Raw genomic sequence first — 10,813 nt, forward strand, 5'->3', positions numbered from 1 at the left:
AAAATTCAAAATGATCTGGACAAATTGGAGAAATGGTCTGGGGTAAACAGGATGAAGTTCAATAAAGATAAATGCAAAGTGCTCCACTTAGGAAGGAACAATCAGTTTCACACATACAGACAGAATGGGAAGAGACTGTCTAGGAAGGAGTATGGCAGAAAGAGATCTAGGGGTCATAGTAGACGACAAGCTTAATATGAGTCAACAGTGTGATACTGTTGCAAAAAAAAAAAGCAAACGTGATTCTGGGATGCCTTAACAGGTGTGTTGTAAACAAGACACGAGAAGTCATTCTTCCGCTTTACTCTGCACTGGTCAGGCCTCAGCTGGAGTATTGTGTCCAGTTCTGGGCACCGCATTTCAAGAAAGATGTGGAGAAATTGGAGAGGGTCCAGAGAAGAGCAACGAGAATGATTAAAGGTCTTGAGAACATGACCTATGAAGGAAGGCTGAAGGAATTGGGTTTGCTTAGTTTGGAAAAGAGAAGACTGAGAGGGGACATGATAGCAGTTTTCAGGTATCTACAAGGGTGTCATCAGGAGGAGGAAGAAAACTTGTTCGCCTTAGCCTCCAATGATAGAACAAGAAGCAATGGGCTTAAACTGCAGCAAGGGAGATTTAGGTTGGACATTAGGAAAAAGTTCCTAACTGTCAGGGTAGTTAAACACTGGAATAGATTGCCTAGGGAAGTTGTGGAATTTCCATCTCTGGAGATATTTAAGAGTAGGTTAGATAAATGTCTATCAGGGATGGTCTAGACAGTATTTGGTCCTGCCATGAGGGCAGGCGACTAGACTCGATGACCTCTCGAGGTCCCTTCGAGTCCTAGAGTCTATGAGTAAAGCAAATAAGGTTTTTAAATGTTTAAGAAGCTTCACTTAAAAATTAAATTAAACATGCAGAGCCCCCTGGTCCAGTGGCCAGGCAGTGTTAGCGCCACTGAAAATCAGCTTGTGTGCTGCCTTCGGCATGCGTGCCACATGTTGCCTACCCCTGCCCTAATATTTTTATATAGCATGTATAATAAAATGCACACAATACAGAGTTTTACAGAGTCTTTCATGTGTGCTCTTTTCCCTAGTCAAGAAATGTAAGCTTTGCTGTTGAAGAAGGTACTGTAGATACCCATGCATACCACCTTCCTAGGCCACTTGTTAATTTCCGCTCTAGAAATACATCTTAGTTGGCATTTGACATGAAAAGTCAGATCTTTTAGTTAGTTTGTACCACTCAATTGCTGAGTCACTATTACTGATATTACTGGCTCTACTACACTCAGATATCAAGCGTAACACCCACAGAAAGTGTACTTTTATGGATGTGTAAGCGTATGTTCAGCCTACTGATTTGAAGCAGACAACAAAAGCACCCTGGTTTGTGGTCCTGATGTTGCAACCATCCTAGCAAAGAAGAGATCAAAGTTAAGATAAACCAAAAGTAACAACTATGACTTTTGCACATCATCCTATATTAGGACATATTTGGAAATTTCATTTTAATTGTAAAGCTGTGTTACTAGCAATTTTCTAGATTAGTCCCTGGCATGCCTATCAGTGAAACATAGTGGAAAATTGAGAGGTAATTCATTGCTTGGGAAAGATGCAAGAATCTTGCCTCTAGCAAGATTTTATACCTGCATTTTTGGATAAAGATTTTTTATTATTATTTTAAATCCATGTATGGGACTCGGTGGAGTTTCAAAAATGCCTTTTTTGGACTAGCCTTACTTACACCCAAGATATGTAGTTAAATGCATCAGAACATGTGCCTTGTAGGTCTGAATTTGTTTATTTATTTAGCAAAGCTTCAAGTTGAAAATGCAAGAGCCAAGATAAATAAAACAAATTAAAGGAGACTGTGTTACTGGTAGGATACATTAAAAAAACAAGATTAGAAAGAAGATTCAATACAAAAGAGCTTGGATAATTTTGCAAATTATAAGCAAAAAGATGGAAACTTAAAATATGATAAAATAAAAGTAAAGTTAAGCAATTTTATTCTAAATCAGATTACTTATTTTAGAGGTTGTTTTTAAAAAAAAGATTTTCATAGAGCATTTGTTCAATTGTCCTAAGAGGATGGAAAAAAGATAGACCTCTTTAATTGTCATGAATCCTAACCAAGGGTCTTGCATTTTCCTCTTTCTACCAATACACCTCTACCTCGATATAACGTTGTCCTTGGGAGCCAAAAAAAAATCTTACTGCATTATAGGTGAAATCGCATTATATCGAGTTTGCTTTGATCCACCAGAGGGCACAGCCCCGCTGCCCCGGAGCACTGCTTTACTGCGTTATATCCGAATTTGTGTTATATCAGGGTAGAGGTGTATTTGGAGGTGTGAAGCAGCAGAATATAAAGGAAAAAAACAGTGGCCAAGTTGAACCCATGAGGAAAATTTAATAAGTTGCAGGGGTTTAATAAAACCTAAACTGGAAATGGAGAAGTAGGAAGGCAAGCTAACAAGAAAACAAAATTCATTAATGATTTGCAGAGAGAAGATAAGGGAAGCTGTAAAAGCAGGATGAGTTGATAAGACCCAGAAATATTAAAGGGAACAGGATAGGCTTCTAGAAATATATTGGTAGGGGGAATAAAGTAAAAAAGAGGAAGTTGTCCGAGCAGGAAGAATCAGTCTGTGGAACTCATTGCCACAAGGTATAATTAAGACCAAGGATTTAGCAGGGTCAGGCTGGATTGGAAATCTATATGGTTGACAACATCTAGTATTACAAAAATAATTCAAAGATGATTTGTTAAGGGCCATAAATCTTCATGTTTAGGACACAGGCTAATCTCCCACATTTTCCCTGTGTCAAATGCAAGGCTTCTTTCCCCTTTCAATGAAGCAGCTAGCATGGAACAAAGTCAGATCCAATACAGGACTACTTAAACCACGGATCTGATCCAGGTTGGCAATTCCTATATCCCACTGATCTTAAGGATTAAAATGGCCCAGAATCTCAACTCCCTTTCTAAATCTGTCTGCAGCAAGAAATACCACCTCTCTCTTAGGAAGTAAGGAAAAGTTATTGATATGCAACAGATAAGGGACTATAGGAAAATGTGTTTTCCAATATTCTCTTATTTGTTGCTTGTCAATATTCCTAGCTGTTGAAAGTCTGATTCTGCAGCAAAGAACAAACCTATGAGGGAGCTTTCAAAACAGAAGAAAAGCAATGTATCAATTGTAGTATTAATTGTCACAAAGAGGAAAAACAAATGATCAACTACTAACCTGTAAGTCAAATTTCTAGCACTATTTTTTTTTTTTAAAAGGAACAAATCTTAAGGGAGAAAAATCAGTTATGCTGATAGGGTAAGCAACTCAGTTGGCATAAGTTAGCCCACCTCTATCAACTTGAATAGGTCTGCACACATAGACATCAGGTGAGGAGCTAGTCTCCAGAGAATAAGGGAGTCATGAAAGTAGCAGAGGTTTGTAAAAGAATAAATACTAGACACACTTGATGGCTTTTTTTTTGTATAGTACTACAAACATTAGATCAAGAGCTGCTAATGCAGATTGCAACACATGCATGGAATCCAAGTGAATGTATAATTTTAATTGCTTATAATTCCTTTATCCTTTAGCTGATCGGACTCTGTGCAAGTGTTAGAAAATCACCGCCTTGGCAGATAAAAGGAATGAAGAGGATGTAATTGGATTTCATAAAAGCATTTGATATTGAATCTCATGAAATCTTGCCTGAAAGTTTGATTCAAATTGGTTTAGATAGAAACAATGTTTGGAGTGAAAATTGACTGAGAAGCTATAGATAAAGCATAGAGGTACAGAGTTGAGGGGTGGGAGTGAGTGGGTATATATGTATCAAACTGAGGGGTGGGAGTGGGTACTGTGGCATTTCATACTGAAATCACATCTTATTTAAGATCATGAGAAGTAAATGGAATGTTAATGAAATTCACAGACAGTACTAAATTTGGAGGAATTACAAATATTAGTGTGGATGGAGAAACAAATACAGTAAGATTGGAAACATAGGGAAAATGAGATTTTTAAAGCAAAACTCAGGTCAATTTGGCAGTTTTTTAATTAGTATAATCAAAGTTTAATCAAAACTTCTACAGTGAAATCCTAGCCCTATTAAAATCAATGGCAAAACTCTCATTGACTTGAACAGGACCCCAATTTAGCTCCTGAGTTTGTTTTCAGTTTTAGAATAATGCTCAGAAGTGCCCAAGGGATTTAGGAGCATTTCACCCTTACTTCCTCACCCAAATACCTAATGAAAGGTAACTGGGTAATCCAGTAGGTACCATGTGAGTCTTTTCTACAATCAACTTCTCCTATAATTGCCAGAACAATCCCAGCCTTTGTATCCCAGTGATTGGCAGGTTCAGCTTTCATCATCATATGCTGTAATAAATCTGCCTGCTCACAGCATCATTGTAACCTATTATTTTCAGTTTCCTCTTTCCTTACCCTATCCTAAGAACATGTAAAGGAGACACCACCACCTGTTTCCCCAGCATTTTAAAATGATCTTAGCACAAGTTATGCTTCTGTTAAACAAGTTCTGCAGCTCAATACAGGGGTAACTGGGTGAAATGTAACGGCCTGTGATACGCAGGTAGTCAGGCTAGATCATATAGTGATCCCTTCGTGCCTCAAACTATGAATAAATTAGCAATTTGATCCCTCAGATTTTTGATTTTAGGGGATTCTTCATAAGCCTAGGGTGGACAATTTCCTTCTAAATTATACCCCTCTTTCTACAATTTTTCCCCTACTAAACTTGGTCTTCTTTTAAAAGGAAAGTGTGCTTTCGTTCCAGATCCTTTAAATTACATTTAAATTTTTATATTATATATATATATATATATATCTCCTTCAAGTCTTATGCTTTACTCTGTGCAGCATGGAAATTATTAAAAACATTTATTTATATTACAGGGATTTGACTTAAGTTGATTACAAAAATTGATTTTTAAACACAAAACAGCTCAGGCTTATATTTTTTGCAGTTTATACTTGTATTACTTTGTCTTAGCGCTAGGGTAAAGTGATCTTTATTTGCCAGAGGTAGGTTACTGAGCCTTGTTCTGATCACACTTTTTATGGTGTAATTCCATTGAGTTATTCCTCATTTATACCTGCATACAAGCAGAATTAGGCTCTGGCCAATGTTTTCAAACTTGGGTGCCTGAAGTCCCTAAACCCATATTTGGGCACTGAGTAGAAGCAGTCTAATTTTCCAGAGGTGCTAAGCAATCCCAAATTAGTTAGATTTATAGGATCTACAGGTGAGTAGCATCTTTTAAAGTAACTTTTGTTGCCACATCCTTTGCACTGTATTGTCTCTTTTCTATTAGAAAACTGCTTTTAAAAGTGGTAGTTTTAAATATTTCTGTGTAACACACTGAAAATTGTGCTGCATTTAATAATATTATATACTGAAGTGTCAACATCAGCCTGCAGGGGTCTGGCTGGGAATGAGGCATTGAATCAACTTGCTTTTTCAGGTACTGCAGCTGCAGGTGAAAGAGATTCTAGACAATGAAAAGACCCATACCCAAGGCATCATTATCAGGTCTGATCAAGTAGAAGATCAGAGAGGGTTTTCAGGCTCATCTTGTTTTTTAAATTACTTTATTAAAAGAATGTGGGTCAAGGAAGAAAGAGAAAGTCAAACAATGCTACAGACTACTCCAAACAATGGGACAATTACTAAAAAAAAGGTCATATAGCTTCAAGAACGAAGACTAGCCCCACACCATTTTCTTTCAAGCTACTGTATATGAAATCTTCTCCAAAGTGGCTAAAACTTCATCTCTATTTCCCAGAAGAAGCAGCTGCTTCTGGAAAAGATACTTCCAAGCATTGGGGGGAGGGAAGGGGAGAAGGCATGAAGGAAGGGAGTGGGCAGAGTTGGTGGGCAGAAGAGGATTGGTTGCCAAGAATGATCCTGAGCAAACTTTTACAAGCCCTTCTATGACTAATAAAACCAGATGTCTCTGAAATGTACTACAACCCAAGTTGGTGTTAAGAAATAATTCCCTTTGATCCCAATGCTTCCCTCTGAAATGTGGCTCAAGGACAAGCAAAGGTGGTGGAGGAGGAATTGCTGCAGAAGCCCTGAAACCAGAGACACAGGAAAGCCTGCAGAATCCTCTGAGACCTGTGTGCATTTCAGGCTTTGTGGGGAATAGGTAGAGATTGAGGGGCCACGAGCCACCTCTCTCCACAATGTATTCCCCCTAGAAAGCAAAGGGATTCCTGTATGAAGATCTATGAGAGTAACAGTCCTCTTGGAACCAGGTGATGCAGGGCCCATGCTGCCAGGGACAAAGCTCTGCAATTAGCATAAGGAGCCAGTTCTCTTCCTGGAAGACCTAAGATTCGGGGGCTGGAGCCTGAACCTTCCCAAATGACTGTGGTTTCTGTGGAGGTTGAAGGCGGCAAAACCCTGCTCCCTCCCAATTCTTTTTCCCAGGCATTTTCCCCTCCACCAGGTCTCTTTTCAAGTTTAGGCCCAAATTGAAACCTTAGTGCTTTTCTTGAATAACTAGGCTGGGCACTGGGGAGACATGTGAGTGGCAAGGCATTTTCTCCCAGTCCTGGGTTATGTGGTCCTGCAGGCCACATAACCGCTGCAGAGTTCCATGGCTTTGACTGCAGCCCAGAAACAGCATCAACTCCACTGTGTCCTCCTCAAAATATTCCCTCCTGGGTGTGGGGCAGGGGTGGGGAGGAAGGAAACAGGAAAATCCAAGCAGCAGTGCATCTTCTGACCCTATCCTGGTGTGCTGGAGTACAGGGATCCACTTTCCACATAGTCCATCTAACTCCTGTTCACCCCAGCCCTTGTGAAGCAGAACTGCTCAGGGTTTGGTGGCTGCAGCAGAGAGAAGATGGAGACAGGGTTTTCCCCTTCAAATTTAGATTTGACTTCATGCAATACAATTAAAATGCTCTGTACAATCTGGCTTTATCCACACTTAAGATCTAGGACCGGGATTTTTGAAGGGGTCAAAGAGAGCTAGGCAACCAACTCCCACTGACCATCAATAGGAATTGAACATCTGACTTCTTCCGGTTCCTTTGGAAATCCCAGCTACATTTCTAATTTACACTACAGACCTTGTTTAACAGGCCAGTTGTTCATCAACTTCATCTCCATGCATCTAACTTATATTATTAGCCCCAACATGTAACGCTGCATCAGTAAGACACTACAATTGGGATTTGAGAGGAGATTCCACATGTATCATTCTTAATTACCGGTAAGTTTGAAAACACAAGTTGGGTCCTCAAACAAACACCATACTGTGCTAGATCCCTGGCTAGTGTAAACTGATATAACCCCATTAATGTCAACACAGCTTTGCAAGTGTACACCAGCTGAGGATGTGGCACATAAAATCAAAGACTAACTTTATATACAAAACTAGAAACATCAACATTAAATACACTTCTCACCTATATACAAAAATGGGCTGCAAAATAAGTCGTCATTGTAAGGCGAGAGGTGCCGTGCATTCTTATATGTGAGCATGTTGCTTCAGAAGACAAATCAAAGCACACTTCTCCCTTCTGATATTAAGAATAAAAAATGGTAACCGTGCTTGACCTTAAACAACAACTCCAACCAATATTTGTCAGTGGCTGTAAAATTTGCTCAGCTTGCAAAAGTATCTGAACAAATGGCACTACAGGCAAGTGTTTATAGACAGCATTAGTCAATATACTATGAATTTTATTAAGGTTGTATTATTTTAGTAGTTATATATTTGTACAAAGAGCCATACAGAGTTCAGTGTTATTGTCTTAAGGCAGGCAAAAGTCCAACTGCGGCATTGGTTGAGCCAATCCCCCATGCAGTCACTGAAGGTGTCTCAAGTAGATTGGCCCATAAAGACTAAGAACCACGCATAATATATTAGCGAATATGCTGCTCTTGTCAGCAGCAGTGGATTTGTTGAGCTTCTTCAGAAGGAAACTTGCAAGCATTGCTTCAGGCCCCCACCCGTGTCATGCCACTGGCTCCTCTAATATGGAACCTTGCATCTGGGGGAAGTCCTATTGCAATCAATGCAATTCCTCCTGGGCTCAGGGGTCTAAACTATCAAATTTGATTGTCAGATTAAGGATTCAGTAAGCAAAACTAAAAAAAATGGGAACTACATTAAAAAAAAAAAAAAAAGACCATCAGCGGCTTAGCTCTCAAAGTATATGCCTTGCCCAGAAGTTCTTCATGTAGCAAACTTGTACGAGTTAAATATTCACCTAGTATCATTTCATGGAATGAAATTATTCCCAATGCACATTAACTGACACAATTACTGAAACACTAAAACCAGATTAGCTACTGTATCTTACAGTAGCTAATCTGCAAGCATAAATTGCATGAGTGTTAGAAAGCTCAAAAGGTTGTTCAACTAGTAGACAATTTTAAGCAAAGATAATAAAATATGTCCACTTGCATTATTCATTCATGGAAAAAAAGCTGGAGTTCAGACAGTGTTTCAGCTACATGTCAGTATAGAAACCAGCCTATAATATCCTGTCTTTTGTTGATTGTTCCTACCGTCTTTATTATAGATCTGTTTCATGTAGTAATCCTTTTAGTGCAGTGAGGGCCTGATCCAAAGCCCATTAAGTCAGCGAAGAGATCACCACCCATTTTAAGAGGCTCCCAATCAAGCCTTGAGAGCCCTTCTTCCCAGATTTGGCAGAGATCCATCCAATCATGCAAGGTACAGCATGTTAAGGATTCTGAGCTCAGATCCACAAAAGTATCTAGGCTTCTCACTTTCAGGGCCCAAGTCCTTCTAACAAGCCAGGAGAAACAACTGACATAGTCCTGCTAAAAAAGAGGAAGTTTTTTGGGAAGATTCTGCTTTTACATCTTAATACATGCATCTTCCTTGTGTTCTCATTTTCTCTGTCAGATCTTTCTTGCCATTTAAAATTTCATCTTATGCACATTTCACCTTTTCTTTGGCTCTCATTGCCAGTTACTATAATTAGAGTCTTTACAATTTCCAATACTATTTTAAAAGCTCATACACATGATTTTTTTGTTCTGATCCCTTTCTGTAAAAGATCTCTACTTGTTCTTTTAATCACTTTGTTGGTATTCTGACCACTTAAAGGTAACCTCTATTAAAAACAGTGGGGGATGGTGAGGAATATTGATATTTATTGTTTGTACAATAGCCCCCCACCACCTTAGGCCATTGAAAAACAAACAAAAATAAATCGATTCATACAGTAAGGATCTTACAATCATTGTTGCTGTTGTTGAAATGAGATTGGAAGGTTTTGGGGGCAGAGCATGTCTTTTTGGTTCTGTTTTGTACAGCACTAAGCACCTGGTCATGACTAGGGCTTCAGTTTCAGGAATAGATCACATCTGCTGTTTTACTTCAGTATTTTTGAAGTAATAAATATTAATCCTGATTTATGCTTAATTTCCTTGCTTCAGACCAGTATATTTAAGTTTAATACAGTATTAACAGAACGATGGATTGCCCTATGGGAGACCTAGGTTTGAGCACAACCATGGGACACTTGACTTGTGAGGGAAAGAAGGCTGATTTCATAGAAGAATGTCTTGGTGTCTGCTCCTCGGTGGATGTTTAACTGTTGACATTTATAGCGTGATTTCACACATGGTGATTTGCTTACTCCACTCACATCCAGCAATACCTGCTAGTTAACATATAGAGGGAACATTGGTAGGAGGGCTGTTTGATGTTTTTTAAACTGCTATTGCTTCCGCCCCCACCCCTCCCCAAAAAGTTACCATCGAAGTTTTAAAATGCAACAAAAAATATAAAAAGGAGGAGGCGCAATAGGAACATTTTACAACAATATTTTCCAGAAATATTAGGGATAGTAAATGAGGAATTCAAGTAACCAAACCAGGTGGATATGCAAAAGAGAAGGAAGATGGGAGGGAGGGGGGAATTAGCTAGCTCCTGAAAGTACCATTCTATTTGGTCTGAAATAGAGTAGCCTTAACTTTAATGCCAGAGACAGAACCGATCCACTGTTCTAAAATCTCAGCTTCCACAGTTGTCCCTACAGAAAAAAGTACCCAGTACCACCATGCTATGTTAAACATTATTTCTCAGAGGGGTAGCCATGTTAGTCTGGATCTGTAAAAAGTGACAAAGAGTCCTGTGGTACCTTCTAGACTAACAGACTTCTGTTAGTCTATAAGTGCGACAGGACTCTGTCATTATTTATTTAGGATTTGATCATCACTTTGTGCTGTGGATCAGAACAGGCAGCACATTACTGTGTTATCACTAGCACAAGATTGACTTGGAGAGTCACAGCCTCCCTTCCACTAATCTGTGGAGGGAGTAGCCTAGCCTAGATGTGTCACAACAAACACTCCCCAACGCTTCTTAACACATTGGGTGTGTAGGGCATGGGAGTGTAGTCAAGAGTGGACAGGCTGTACTGTGGCATCTGCTACTGTCCATGTGTGATATTGTACACTGGTGCAGGGGAGTCAGGAGGTGACATATCTGCTTATTCCTTGCACTGGCTAGATCACAATCTGTCCCTTATTTTATTTAGATTTATTGTTAAAATAGATAAAGAATGTCCATAGAGAAGCTCTGAGAGCCCTGACAATCATTAGACCTCCAAACAACTACCACCACCCAGCAGCATAAATATGAATATACAAATTCATCTTGCCACCCAGCAGCCTTAAGTCATGTGCTAGGAGGTAACAGTTTACCTCAGCCACCTGAAACTAATTCCAAAAAGCCTCTCAAACCAAGTCACACATGGTAGCATAGGCTCAATTTTCCCCCACAAACCCTGTCT

The sequence above is a fragment of the Gopherus evgoodei genome, chromosome 17 (assembly GCF_007399415.2).
Source record: "Gopherus evgoodei ecotype Sinaloan lineage chromosome 17, rGopEvg1_v1.p, whole genome shotgun sequence".
In the NCBI taxonomy this organism is placed as follows: domain Eukaryota; kingdom Metazoa; phylum Chordata; order Testudines; family Testudinidae; genus Gopherus; species Gopherus evgoodei.